The following is a 15,325-nucleotide window of genomic DNA, read 5'->3' on the forward strand; positions in this document are numbered from 1 at the left end:
GCACAGCGGCCAGAGCCCGGCGCCCGGCGCCCAGCTGCCGCCCGCGCCCGCCATGCCCCGGCCTCGCCATCCCCCGACCCGGTGGCCGCGCGCGCTCGGGACCTCGTCCCGGCGCAGGGCACTCGCAGTGCCGCCCGCCCGGGCGCCAGGCTCGCGGGAACCGGGCTGGCGTCGCCACCGCCTCCTAGTCCTCGGCCGCCGCTGTCGCCGCTGCTACAATCCAGGACGCACACTCTTGCACTTTCCCGTTGGCCACGCGCACGGTGGCCCCCTAAGCCAGCCCCGAAGAGCAGCCCCCCACCCCCGCCCCGGACCCGGCGCTGAGCAGGCTTGGTGGCGAGAAAGGCGATCCCGAGTCGGCTTTGCTGGATGCCACTGCAGCGGCTGGCAGCGGGGAAGGCGCCCACGGAGCGGGCGAGCCAAGCGGGACGCGCGAGTCGCCGAGGGAGACCCTGGCGCCTGCTGGGCTCTGCTGGCAGAGTTTGCAAGTGGCCGAGACCCCCTCAGGTAAGGGTCGAGGCGGCAGGGCCAGGTAGAAGGGCTCCGGAGGGGGAGCGGGGCGGCCGAGCTGCCGCCAAAGGATTCCTGCCCCCAATCGGGGCTTCCAGGTCCAGCCGCTTCCCCGCAGGCTGGGGGCTCAGCGCCCAGAGCCCGGCGAGGAAGGAACCCGGAGTGGTGACAGCCCAGCACCCGGGTAAATGACAAACTTTCTCTCCTCTGGCAGAGGGTGGGACTTTCAGGCTCATCCATGCGTCCTTCCTGCAGGCAATCCAGCTGGGTCCCCAAAGGCAGGCACTCCAGGCTTCTCAGGCTGAGCTGAGCCAGGAGGGGTGGGGGTGGAGGTGTTTGGAGGCAGTGGGCCCCTTTAATTGAATTGATGAATTTCCCCATATTAGGCCTGTTCACAGTTCAGGGGAGAAGGAGCCGGTCCTAGTTTCAAGTTGGCTTCAGGAGGTGCTTATCGCGAATATATATATTGAACATATATTGGAATATATAATTTTGGACAGAAATGAAAATAGACATTGCCGTATTTTCTCCCCTAGGGGAACCTAGTGTGTCAAGGGTGTGGTGCAGGATATCACAGGGAGGAGTACAGTTTTCACAACGAAGGACAAAAGGCAGCTAGCTTGGTAGACTAACCAAAAATAGAAATCAAGGGATAAAACTAAACTATAAAACATTTGTATAACTCCGAATGACAAGTTGGGAGAGAGAAAATTTTCAATGATGAGAAAATATTTGGAGGAAGAGGGAACTATCTGGTTAGCAGCAAACAGCAGTCCGGAGATCTGTAAGAACATATCACAACAGCAGCCACACAAAATATTTCCAATCCTGTTTCCGTCCTTGAGAGTTGTACCTGTCTCAATGACTCACTCAGCCCAAAGAGGGACCTTTGGACAGCACAGCAGAGGTGTCTCTCTCGTCGCCATGGTGATGGTGTCATCATAGACCTTTCAGAGTCACTCGAGCTGCACAGTGGCCAACTCCTTCTGTCCAGACAGGTGCCTAGTCACAGACAAGGGTGGCACATGAGAGGAAAGACTTCCTTTCCAAAGTTGAACTCTTGTCTCACACATTATCCCTCTGTTTTTGAAAGGAAATGACATGAGGGGAGGTGACCTGCCCCCCCCCCCCATAGAGTCACTAGCCCAACTTTAGGGTGAAGAGGGGGAAAAGAAACACATATTGAGAATAAATAGAGGTCCCATTCTTGATTGAAAACACCATCCCTATCCATTTTTACCGTCCTGAGTCATCAGACATTTCTAGAACAAAGTTGAACATGGGTCTCAGATGAAATCAAAAGCAGTGTTAACACCAATTCCATTTTCCAAAGTCATATTTCTCTAAGCACATACTAATCAAATTAGTCATTCTCTCACCATCTATGTATTTGATCTGCTTTTTCTCTGTGTGTAGCTAAGGCTAGGTACTTCGTTATCTCTCAACCTTTGTGAATTCACGGACCAATTTCTCGGTCACTGTGTGTGGGAAAAACAGGCTCTTCGTGAGTAATTATGAGAAACGAATCACTGTTTTTTTAACACAGCATTTCTGTATGAGTGGACCAGTTGAGGGAAATACATAAAATCGATACTTATCTAAATGAAGTATTTTAAATACTCCCCAAAAGGTAGGGTTCAGTGTGTGTTCTGGCACATAGATGGATACTACATGATTTTGTTCTGTTCATGAAAAGGATCAAAAAAAGACTGTGGACCCTGAGAATCAAACTGATGGTTTTGGAGGGGAGGGGTGGGGGATGCATGAGCCTGGTGGTGAGTAGTAAGGAGGGCACGTATTGTATGGAGCACTGGGTGTTATACATAAGCAACAAATCTTGGAATGCTGCATCAAAAATTAATGATATATTGTATGATGACTAACAACACAGTAAAACTTTAAAAAAGGAAAAAAAAAAAAACAATAGTGCAGAGGACCATAGGGGGAGGGAGAGAAAACTGAATGGGAAAAAATCAGAGAGGAAGACAAGCCACGAGAGACTCTGGATTCCTGCAAAAAACTGAGGATTACAGAAGGTTGAGGGGAGGGGAGCAGAGGGGGTATCGGGGTGATGGGTATTAAGGGGGACACATGTGGTGAGGAGCACTGGGTGTTCTATGCAAACAATGAGTCATTGGACACTGCATCAAAAACTAAACATGTACTCTATGGTGGCTAATTGAACATAAGAAAAACAAAGAATGTAGGCAAAAGAGGAAAAAAACAACTAACGGTCCACACGTTGACTAGAGATTTTGTTTACTGTTCAACAGGAGCCCATTCTGGAGTTGGAGTGTATCTTGATGTCTAGAGTTAGAGGCACTACCGATTGACTTGATCATCCACCCTTGCATACAGGAGAGAGGAATGTAGCTGAACATCTCATAGTTTTGTCTTAAATATGGGTCACTGATTAAAATAGACTCATTATTCTGAAATGAACCTAAAGAGTGTGTTTCCACAGTACCTTCAAGTGGGCCATCCATAGGGGGCCTCCCGTTGTTTGGCCAGATGTGATGTTTCGCGAATCACTGCTTCAGGCCAGTTGATATTCTTCACCTTGGGTGAACATTTCTTCTTAATCCTTGAGGCAAGATCCTGGGAAATGCATCATAATAGAGAGAACTGTGGACATCTTGCTAGCAGAAGAACCCAGGGAAATGGGTGATAACCTATTCCTAGTCCAATCCTTTCATCCCATTATTCACCTGCTGCCTGCTCAGTAGAGCCTCCTGAATGCAAGTTGGGCTTGTGGAGGTTTTGCAGTTGGGTGTGCACTAAGAACACCGGACAGGTAGGTCCTGTGGGCACATACCTTCATTTCATGGAGGCATTGGAGAAATGCAGCTGTTTCACAGCTCGTGGATGACACCTTTGACCATCTCCTGTAATCAGGAGGTGGGCCCTTTTGAGGTGTGGGCCCTTTTGAGGTGTGGGGGGACAGAAAGGGGTTGTAAGCCATATCCTAGAATGAGGGCCCTGAAATATACAGAGATAAATTGACATGCTAGGAGTTACCATACAGATGACGATGGGTCCAGGACAGGAATAGAGTTGGTTCCCTGGGGAGAGAGATTCCTGAATACGAGTCACCTTCCTGGAGCACGTGAGATCATGCCTTGACGCCCACAGCCAAGTCTCTTTCTTGGACACTCCTGCTGGAGGAGGTGCCTGAGCCAACAGAAAAGTCCACATGCTCACTCAGCCTCCCACCTCTAGGTTTCCACCCATGACCCAAACCCCAAGACAGTTACCTCCAAGAGAAGCCCCTCTGAAGTGCCTGTGGAAAAAACCCACCATGGCCATCCTGCGTCAGACTTCATATTACCAGCTGTCTCACATGGAGCCTTCCTAGGGACCAGCTGACCACACTTAGTGGCCAGTGAGTGGTCTGCCCAACTGCTCAACAGCTGAGGACCTGGGACATTCCAAGCCAACTGTCATAGGATGGCTCTGCCAAGAATTAGATTCCTTTTACTGACCAACCCTGGCGGACCAGTTACTGTGCACGCACTGGGAAAATGGCCACCTGAATTGGTACTTTGGTGGCTTAATAAATTGAACCTGTGACCTTCAGTGTCTTACCACTTGTTGATCTGAGCAAGTGTACAAACAGCTTGGCCTAAGGCCTGGCCGAGAGTGAACAGGGGCTGCACTGGCTCTGAGTGGGCAAATTTCCCACTCCTTTGCAAAGCGTCTCCCCAGATCATGTCTCTACAGACTTTCTCCATTATTTCCTTACAGGGCAGGGGACTTGTTCCTTCTTCTCTTAGAGGGGCCCTTCCATACCAACAACCTGCCAACTTCCTCCCCAGGATACTCACCAAGGGTCTCCAGAATTATTTTCCTATTTTCTCTTGCATTCAGGGAAACTCTATGCTCATCAGTTCCAAACATTCGGAATTCATGGCCCCACTTCAAATCTAAAATTTTGCCCGCACTATGTCCCAGACATCCAAAATCTTATTCAGCAGCTCCAACTGTGTCACGCCTCAGTCTTCATATTTCTAAAGCTGAAGAAAAAGGGAAGGGAACTTCTGTAAGCAGACCCTTGCTGGAGCAATCTTGGAAGTTGAAATGGAGGGGGAATAGCACATGTCCAGAGCCACCCAAGTCAGGAAAACACCAGTGTGGGTAGTACCTGAGCCAGAACCAGACTTTGCAGGGTTCCCTTAGAGCAGGGTGGGCCTAGTACACCTGACTTAGCCCAGCTCCATGCCTGGGGAGTCAGCCACTATCACTTGCATTTCGGCAGAGATTCAAGGGAAGCATAGGAGTAGGGAAACATTGTACAACCAGAAGGAAAGGCTTCAGGGATGCCCCAATTAGAGCCTCTGGGCATAAGAAAGCTGTAGCCAGTGGTCTAGAAGCATGGCATCCCATGTCTTTGTCAGGGCTATTGTATCTGCTGGGCCTCAGGTGTGTATAGGGAAAGAAATCAGGCACAGACTCAGTCACAAACCATTTCCTGGTCATTTGAGGACAATTGCTACAGAGGTTATTGGTACACTTTATAGGCTGGATGGCCCAGATTGTACTCTGATGCTTTCCAAGGAGAAAACTGTAGATAATGGGTTGATTTCCTGGGCTACACACTTCAGGCAAGAAACCTATTATTTTTTTTAAGATTTTATTAATTTATCTGACAGAGAGATCACAAGTAGGCAGAGAGGCAGGCAGAGAGATAGGGAAGCAGGCTCCCCACTGAGCAGAGAGCCTGATGTGGGGCTCAATCCCAGCACACTGAGATCATAACTTGAGCCGAAGGCAGAGGCTTGACTCCCTGAGACCTATTGTTATGTATGGTCATGGCACTGCCCGTTCATGTCTTCCACGTGTCTGTCCCCATTTTGGGCCTTGGGAGAGGTTGGCCCAGTCAGAGAAGACCAGAGATCCCGCACTTCACTGCTGAACATGGTCTAGTCATCTTCACAGGCAACTGTATTGGAAGATCTTGACCATGCATGTGATGACAGAACATCTGTATAGATGCTTGTAAGACTCTGGCAAGAACGCAGTGGACCAGCACTATGACCACTATGAAGACAAACACAACAAACAAGAACATGTTAAGGGTCACTATAGGGTGCTTCCAAACAGGAACCCCTATTGCCCAACTGAGTCCAAGAGAACTAATCCCCTTAGCCATGAGGATCAGCCTTAATGCCAAACAGCTTCTTCCTTAAGGCCTTTCAGAGACTGTTCTGTCTTACTTTATGGACCAAAAAGTGTAAACAGTAACACAAATACCACTACCTCCTTCCAACTAGAAATCTACAGCAATGGCACGAAAATCACTATGCCAACAATAGGCTCAGACGGATCCATATTCCATCTTCCACATAAATTGTATTATGAGTCAATTTCCCCAAAATTAGAGATAGGTTTCTTACAGGCTTTCTTATTTATGCAGTTTCCAATAAAGGGAACATTGTTCTAATTTGTGGCATAAATAGTAAATCCTCCAAGTCGTGGGTCCAAACAATCAAAAGTCGCCGCCTTTTGGAGCTCACCCAGGAGTTGGAATTTCCAGTCTTGGTGATTCCTTTCATTTGTTGAAATCTGAATTTCCCAGAAGGATTTGCCATGGGGTCCAGGGATGGATGGCACATCCTGCGGTCAGAAGCACAGAGAGGAGTGGCATAGGCTATGTTCTCACTTAACAAGGATAATAATTAGTATAGTGATTATAATAAGAAAAAAAGGAGTAAAGGGGTCATTCTGGGTGAATGGCAGCAAGCCATTTATGGGAAATGAGAAGGAGTATTTTAACTAACCATATACAAAATGAACAAAGAACTAGATGGGAGCCTTGACCCAATATCTTGTGTGTTACATGCCTGCTTCTCAAATGAACAATTTTGTCAAATCAGGTTGTCCAGAGTGGGCCCTGAAGACCCAAATCATCATTGGCAAAGTTGTGGGGAATAAGACTTGAGATTGTGAGGAGAGTACATATAGGAAGCAGACATTTTTGTTTTCTGGGAGAAGAGAGAGTTTACGTTTAGAGGATTCTGAAGAGAAGTGGGGATGGTTGGTCAAAATAGAACATTAGTATATCTCATGTCTTGAGCCCCCCAAAATGACAGTTGGCCACCTCTGAACACAGACCCATCAGTCTGGACTCTCCACCCAGTGGAAACCCAGAGAGGATACTGCCAGGACCCAACATTGACTTAGTGGGAGAACTTCAGCTTTTGTAATTGGGGATCTTCAGCTCAGTTCATCGTGGTGGATGACAATCTGCTGAGATCATCAATCTCCCTGGTCTCTGAGGCAGGCTCAGACAAGATTCACAAGAGCCTATACATGGTTCCAAGCTCTGATTCTTCTTCTTATGACTCACAACAGGTTTGCACAGAACAATACAAAATTGTAACCAAAAGGATAGCATAAGCGGACAAAAAGGAATGGTCTGGTTCCACCAAGGAGGCCAAAAAAAAAAAGGGGACCCCAGAAGAAGGCCCAGGTGCCAGGCTGGAAAGCTGTGGTTTTGAAGCAACGGCAGCTCAGACGGGGTCTTGGCGGGACCTCTGTTATGACCTGTCCTGTAAAGGAAGGCCAAGCAAATGACAACAGGCAAAGAATATCAGAGCTAGCTAGAGCAAGGGAGTCAAGCCACCATTATGTGCATTTGGCAGAGACTCCACATCAAGCAGAAGAGTGAGAACTCATGCTAGTGGGGAAAAGGGAAGGCCTCAGCTATGCCTGATGGGAGCCTATTGGCCCAGAGAGCCTCAGTGAGCTATCTAGAAGTGAGGCATCCTATGTGCCTGTTCGGGGTCCCAACCTGATGTTTTCTGGTCCGTCAGACCTAGGTGGGGAGTGGGGACAAGAGTTAGGGAAGCTCTCAGATAGAACTACGGCCATTAGGGCCTATTGTTCTGCGGGATCTGGTGCAGATTCCTGGCCTTTTGCTAGATACAGCAGCCAACCTCCTTCCAAGTCTGACATACATAGTAAGCCTGCTTGCTCGGCTGACAACAAGGATTGGGTCCTGGATTGGTTGTGGTCAGAAACCCATCTTCATGTTTGGTCTGCCTATGGCCCATTTGTGCACTCGCTTTTTCATGCAGACTGGGGACCAGAAACCAGGAAAATGCTGAGGAAGTTGCTGAGCAGGGCTGAGGACAGAGACTATAGATTTGAAGATCTGAGAAGAGAAAGTGCCTGCATAAGCCCAGGTCCTACAGGATGAGAATCATAAAAAGCAGGAAAGAGGAAAGTAGCCGAAGCTACCAAAAGGAGGTTATCAGTAAGAGAGAGGAGGGGTGCCTGGTTTCTTCAGCTGGTGAAGTGTGTGAGTCCTGAGGCCATGGTCTCAGGGTCGTGGAGTCGAGTCCCCTGTCAGGCTCTGCACTCAGTGGGTAATCTGCCTGGGATTCTCTCTCTCTCTCTCCTTTTGCCCCTCACCCCCTCCCATGATCTCACTCCGTCTCAAAAGAAAATAATTCATTACCTAAAGAAACTAAAAAGAAAGAAATGAAAGAGTATAACGGAATGAAAGAGGAAATGATGGCACACGGATTATTGATCTATTGTTCTGAATCTTCTAAGTCTGCGAAATAGTCTTCTCTGGGCAGAGTGATGGTAACAGACATGGCCATGCCTTGCGAAGGGAAAGTGGACAGTCAGGCTGAGGTGAGGACTCAGGCCACTTCTCCCAGGATCATGTCCCTGACCCAAATACTCAATTTCTGTCCTCAGCTCTGCAGTCCCCCCATGTCATCAGCCACAGAACCATGATCCACTGATATGAAGTCCTCCAGGGTCTCTGGGCCCTTTCTGGCCCTTACATTTCAGAACTGGCACCTGCAACCAAAGCCTGTCATCCCATTCTTTCAAGAGGCATCCAAGGTGCTGCCCATGACTTTCTGTCCCCATGATTTCCTGCCTTCCTCGGCTCCCTCCTGCTATGCTCCCTCATCCTTCCCCGAATCATGAATTTCTTCTTTCCCTTCTCCTCTCACCTCCGACAACCTGATTGCTCTGTGAAATGGCAACAGTGGAGCAATGATGATGGGTTTACTGCCATCCTCCCTAGTCCTACCTCAGTTGACCCGTGAGTCAAACCAGCTAGCATGGAGGTGATTTTCATGGGCCTGGCTTGTGCTGAGCATGAGTGTGACAGGCAACTGGGCAATAAAGGTACTGCCCTATGCCTGGGCTGATCATAGACACTGGAATCATACTTGAGTGTTACTAGAGCCCACAAGTGTCCTAGCCCAGAGAAGAGGTGAATGTGACAGGAGAGGGAAAATGACATCCAAATTCCCCTAGGCTGTCAGTGTGGAGACAGGGTTCCACAGCGAGCACGGCTATATAAACCCCAGCACTTGCCAGCAATCATGCCAAGCCCCCAAGCCCTGGAAAGACTGTGGGAGGCCCCAAGCGGGTTGAGGGAAGGTCCAAGGGTGGTCTGGGACCATGATGTGGGGAGCAGGTCCATTACCGTGTGGCTGGAGCAGTGGGATCAGACAGGAGCAGAGACAATGGTCCCACTTCTAGAGCCCCTGTCCTGGGCCGGGTCGTCCAGGAAACAGCTCAGTGGGAACCTCGAGCACCAGGGTGTACGACCAGCTCAGCAGTCTTCACACAGGTCTGAAATTCCAACGAGCCTAGGAGGGTCTCCAAAGGCTCTTATGTTTGGCAGTGAGGAATGCAGCCTCACTGCACTTTTGGAGAGAATCATAAATATCAAATAAGAAAAGAGGATTACACACAGAGCACCTTCAAAGCCCAGACGCAGACTACTACTATTTCAAAAGAAGGGATTTGGGGTAAATTGGAAGGGGAGGTGAATCATGAGAGACTATGGACTCTGAAAAACAATCAGAGGGGTTTGAAATGGCAGGGGGGTGGGAGGTTGGGGCAACAGGGGGTTGGTATTATACAGGGCACAGATTGCATGGAGCACTGGGTGTGGTGAAAAAATAATGAATACTGTTTTTCTGAAAATAAATAAATTAATTTAAAAAAAACCTACCATTACAGGAAAAAAACAAAACAGAGACTGAATCTGGATGCCTCAGTCATTTCAATGTCTGCATTCAGCTGGGTTTCTGATCCTTGGGATCAGGCCTGCATTAGGTTCCTGGCTCAGCCTGGAGTCACCATCTCCCTCTCCCATGGCCCCTCCCCGCCAATCCTTCACTCTCTCTAAAAAATAAAATCTCTCCATGGCTGAAAAACAGAAAGAAATCCTCTAATACATATACTTCATCTTTTTGATTTCCTACCTCCCACTCTCGATCTACAAAGTAGCTGCTGTAATCTGCCTGTTCCCAGGAACCCTCTCCCCTTGGTTCCTACCTGAGTGTACTTCCCTACCTGGAGGGTCTTCTTCCTCTGAGCTGACCTCGTATATTGTATCGAGGCTCCATTCTATAGAGACACAAGCATGAGCAGCGGGTTGTTAGAGAGAGGGGTTCCCTTGCGCCTGAAGCTCCAGCGGAGGCCAGGCTGGCTCGCCTGGCAACACCTACTCTTCCACCAGGTCCTCAGACCTGCCCCGGGCTCCCTGAGTCAGAGCCCTTCAACAAGACCTTGAGCACAGCTGCTAACGCTCAGCAAAAGGAACGATGCCACTTCACATGGCACTTCCCTGTCTCCATGGGATCAAGATAGCTCTCACCCGTGCACGGATCAACCTGTGTTCCCAACTTAGTGGAAACAGTCTGGGTTAGATGGGGTCTGTGAGCAGCCCCTCTGCCAAGCTCAGAACAGGTGCCCAGGGGAGCTGTCTGTGAGGATGAAAATGTTCTGTGTTGTAAACATGCATTACGGGGCACCTGTAATTTAGCTGATGTGATGAAAATGGGACTGTTTAGCTTTGTTTCCTTGAATTAACTCACACATGAGCAGACATGTCTCGCTAGGGGCAGGGACAGTTCACTGTCCCCAGGAGCCCATCTTTCTCTTCCTGGTCCATACAAGAGCCTCGGCAGGCACTTAGCATTTTGTGGGGCCACAGAGGCCCAGACAAGGTGAAGAGGGACGTTTCTGCCCCTGAAGTAGACCCTAACCCAGGCTGTATCAAGAGAGGTTGCTGAGAGCTAACCATCTGGGTGAGAAGGAATGAGAGAGATGCAATTGGTGCCCTTGCAGTGGCTACCAGGTGCAGGTCTCCTGTCCCCCTGAGTAGAAGGTCACAGAGTTTGGGTGTGCAAACTCTCAGATCATTTCAGAGAAACCATCAAACTGATGTCCTCTGGGCCATAAAAGGGAGGAGCAAGAAGCACCCCAATCATGGGATCAGCTCCCATGACTTTGCTAAGTTCACCATGCCTGGAGTCTGTGCCCCTCTCACCTCATGAACACCTAGAATGTTCTACAGCTGCCATAGCCACATGGTGTGAGATCTCTTCAGCATAAATATGTCTGCAGGCCAGATAACCCTTGGCCAACTCCGTGTAGACAAGGACTGGTTACCAAGTGACTTCCAGAAGCAGGTGAAAAGTAAAAACTTGCCCCTCCTAGCCCTGGGTGGTTCAGGCTGGGAGCCTCCGTGTGTCTGGCCTGGTCCTGTTCCATCCACACTGATGTGTCTCGGGTGGGGGAACAGAAGACCTGACGGCATTCTCTGACTCTCCCTAATTTCCATGATGGAAAGAGCCTGGTTTGTCGCACAGGTGGCCGGAGAAGAGGATGGAATGAGAAGCAAGCCCCTTCCCTGGGGATTTAGGAAGACGTCCATACAGTGCTCACACCAGCCGTGACAGTGTGACCTGCCTCGTCCCTGTGCAGGAAGAGCCCGAATGGCGTCCTCAGCATGGGCCAGGCTGGGCCCAGGCTTCACCTGATTCACCTATCCTTGCAATCTTGGCATGCCCTCCCTCTCTCACATGGCCTGGCTGTCCTTTGAGCTGTCCCTCTGCCCGCCCCCCCCATCCCCTCTACATCGTCCCTCTGAAGATCTAGTCCAAGCCCCTGGATCATGCCCTCACCCGTCAAAGCAGAAGGATCTGATGGAGTCAGGACTCCTTAGAGCCTAGCTGCTGCTCTCACTTCTGTATTGGGTTGTGCCCAGCAGGCATTCCCTTCAACACTACCGTGAGACTATGGTCTAGAGACAAAGGTTTCTAGAACCTACAGGCTCCCACTTCTCAGATTCCCTTCAGAACAGGGTGTGGCAACCATCTGCCCTTGGGACCACCTGCCTCAGCTCTCCCCCTACGAGGAAGAGGATTCTTTCTCAGGCTCCTTTCATCAAAAAGTTGTGGGAACAGAGGAGGGGTCGTAGATGAAATATCCCTTTAATCTGAAGAGTCTGATGGAACATGGCCTCTGGGATTGGGTTTGGTGAGAGCCCCGTTCAGGGAAGATCAAGAACAAGGCAAATAGCTATTACTAATGCCACTCAGTGTAGAAATGTAGGGTCTTCCCCTAGAAATTGAGATGGGAAAAATATCATGAGATCTGAGGTTGAAGGGCCTCATCTCGGTGCTAGGCTCCCCAAACACAGGCACTAAATCCTCGCTGTCATTCAGCACCCTCTCCAGCCTCCCTTTTCCCTGACGCCAACTGAATATGCTGTGGCTCCTTTTCTTTAGTCATGATCGCTCCCGCTGTCTGCTCAGAGGTGAGACCCATCATGAACTGAAGTCATTCCTGACAGACTCAAGGGAATTCTGAAAATGTTATTATCCTCTCAGGACCCTGGGAACACTTTCCTCCATGGTGTTGGGATTTTGTCAGATGAAACCAGATGTATTTGGCATATGATAGACTGCACACATTTTTAAGTCATACAATGCCGTAAGTTCTGACACACAACACACCCATGAGGCAAGGGGCGGGATTTTCTTTGTCTTTTCCTAAATGATAAGTTCACACCAGCAACTGTGCTATTTAGGGAGACATAAATCCTGGTTACACACACACACACACACACACACACACACACAAAACCACATGCCCATTCAGAATCACACCTCATTATTTCACACTGAGACACAGCCCACCTCCACATACACAAAATCACTACCTGAATTACAAAGACATGACCATGGGTATGCACATAGAAAACCCATTGTTTCACCACACCTCTGATCCCCATTCCAGTGGGAACCCAGGATCTGATGGTGCCCCTGACTACAGACAGCAAGAGACTGATTCCAGAATACACACCTCTTTGGCTCAGTCTGCGCGGCACCTGCAGGTATAGAAAAGAGAGCACCATGAGGCTCAGGTCATGTTGTATACTGTCTGACTTCATGATCTTTAGTTCTCTCAGTGATATCAGGAAATCAGAGGGAACCCAGTGTTTGGCCCCCACGGAAAGCAAACAGGACACTTGAAGGAAATTGTTTGTCCTAGGGGATGTGTGTGCCCAGTCCACTCAGGATGGTGCCTACCAATTCTTCATCCAAGCAAGGGAAACTGTTGCTGAGGGAATGAATGCCACCACCACAATTCTTTTTTTTTTTTTTTTTTAAGTATCATTCGTGAAGTTCAACCAACCTTTATTTGTCTATACATATTAGGAACATACTTAGTGTTTAGCAAATGCGTTTGTTCACAGAATCCCAAATCATTTTAACTAATGTAATATTAAAGCTCGAAAAGTCTAGTGTAGACTAATGTGGGTCTAAAATGAAAGCATGATCTACTAACTATAGAAAGTTCTTTTCAGCAAGGACATTTGGGATCCCTGCTTTATGTATCCTGTATAGGTACCTCATAAAAGTTGACCAAATTTAAAAGCTAAATAAGAAATTACTTTCTTTAGCTTTAAGAAAGTGAGGGCACCTGGGTGGCTCAGTGGTTAAGCCACTGCCTTCGGCTCAGGTCATGATCTCAGGGTCCTGGGATCGAGTCCCCCATCGGGCTCTCTGCTCAGCAGGGAGCCTGCTTCTGCCTCTCTCTCTCTCTGCCTGCCTCTCTGCCTACTTGTGATTTCTCTCTGTCAAATAAATAAATAAAATCTTAAAAAAAAAAAGAAAGTGAGGTTATACTATAATATTTCTATAATTTGGAACAAATAGTATCAATACCTTTTCTAAATAATGATAATGTTACACCATTTTTCTTTCTTTTATCTTTTGTACACCAGCGCAATTCTAACCAGGTTTGCTGTTGCCATTGGTGAATGTCCTCTCGAATCAGATGATGGTTGGCAAGAGAAAACCACTCAGCACTCTCCCCAAAAGGGAAATTATACATATGTCTTCTCAAATGTGTGTGTATGTGTAATTACACATTTATGCAATTACACATGCACACACATTCAGACACATATACATATGAAAAATCACTTTATTTCCATATACAAGCAATTTATAGTAGGAAAATGAATTTTTTATTATTATGTTCAATTCATCAACATATATTATCTGATTTTCACCTGAATTTGCTGAAAGAAACCAAGAAAACAATGCTTGTTCCTTGGGTAAAGACAGGCATGCTCACCTTGGCAATATGCTGGTGTTTCTGCACTTCAATGTTCTGGCGAGGCCACGCCCAGACCAAGCGGATGTCCACATCTAGACAGACATCAAGAATGTACCTGTCAGCACATTGGTGGTGCTGCTCAAGTATAATTCGGGGAGGGGCACCCGGAGGGCTCAATCCTTTCAGCATCAGCCTTTTGCTCATCTGAATTATGATCTTAGGGTTGTGAGATCTAGTCCCACATGGGGGCCACCCTGCTCAGCGAGGGTCGTCTTCTCTCTCTCCTTCCGCTGCTCCCACTTGACTGTGGGCTCTCTCTCTCTCTCTCTGTCTCTCAGATAAATAAAATCTTAAAAGAAAAATGAATAGCTCAGAGAGTATTGCTTGATATGAACAGGGGTTAGATCATGTGGGGTCATGTGGTTGGCTGGCAGGGGCTGAACTGCCCCTTTGGGGTCTCCCACGGCTAGAACGTGTGCCCTAGATGAGGTTTATTCTTTTCTCTGAGAATGTTGACTTTGGCCAGTGGCAGTGGTGGTAGAATCTATCTCCTGCAGAAATATACACGCTCTCTCTTGCTCTATTCATCTCTCCCTCTCTGTCTTTCTGTCTGTATCTTTCCGCCTCTGTCTCTCCATGTTTCCCACAAAAAATCACCCACTCACAATCACACTACATAGAGCCACAAAAGACACCTCAACCAAAAACCTCATGCACACAAACTCACAGCACACACACAGAACCCACTGGCTTCCTAGTCTTGCAGACAAAAGAGCATACTTTGTCACCTGGGAAATATGCCTGTCCCCAAACCACCAAGAGTCCTACCAAGAACCCCCAATCAGGGAGGCTCTCCAGACTGAAGATTGCAAGGGGGCCCCACCTGCCTTACCAGCTAGAGTTTTTCCCCAGGAAGAGACTGAGTCCAGAATACGTACCACCTCCCTCTGTTGATGTTTCCTGAGGCTGCAGGCACAGAAAAGAGGACACCATGAGTCTCTGGCCGTGCTGTATACTTGTCTGCCTGTACTGATCTTTAGTTCTCTGAATGACTTTAGGAAACCAGATGGAACACAGTGATTGAATCCAAGGCCCCAAGAGTGGGACCTGGATGCCTGTATGAAGTTATTTTTCCTGGGAGATGTGTCTACCCAGTCCACTCAGGATGGCAACTACAAAATTCTTCATCCAAGCAAGAGAAACTCTTGTGGATGGAAAGGATCATACCACAGCAATTCTAACAAGATTTGCTGTTGCCAGTGGTAAATATCCTCTTGAATCAGACGATGGTGGGCAGGAAACAACCACTCAGGACTCTCCACAAAAGGGAAATTATACATATGTCCTCTCAAATGTGTATGTGTGTGTATACACACGTATGTGTATATATATGGATATATATACTTATATAAACACACATTTA

At 48.1% G+C, this 15,325-nt stretch overlaps 2 long non-coding RNA genes across 3 annotated transcripts; both read right to left on the reverse strand.

Annotated features, from left to right (window-relative positions):
* Positions 1-513: 513 nt before the first annotated feature.
* LOC309857185 lies at positions 514-3,403 on the reverse strand. The gene is made up of 3 exons (XR_014307519.1): positions 3,326-3,403; positions 2,978-3,108; positions 514-1,512 (listed from the first exon to the last, which is right to left on the reverse strand). It is a non-coding gene; the product is annotated as an uncharacterized lncRNA (long non-coding RNA).
* A 31-nt stretch (positions 3,404-3,434) lies between these two features.
* On the reverse strand, positions 3,435-15,223 carry LOC309857184. Of its 2 annotated transcripts, XR_014307518.1 has the most exons (7): positions 14,841-15,223; positions 13,921-13,994; positions 12,640-12,664; positions 9,841-9,894; positions 8,963-9,180; positions 6,024-6,123; positions 5,170-5,547 (listed from the first exon to the last, which is right to left on the reverse strand). It is a non-coding gene; the product is annotated as an uncharacterized lncRNA (long non-coding RNA). The 2 variants fall into 2 exon arrangements; XR_014307517.1 differs by lacking the exons at positions 5,170-5,547; positions 6,024-6,123 and adding an exon at positions 3,435-3,681.
* Positions 15,224-15,325: the final 102 nt, after the last annotated feature.

Source organism: Mustela nivalis (assembly GCF_964662115.1).
Source record: "Mustela nivalis genome assembly, contig: HAP1_SCAFFOLD_472, whole genome shotgun sequence".
NCBI lineage: Eukaryota > Metazoa > Chordata > Mammalia > Carnivora > Mustelidae > Mustela > Mustela nivalis.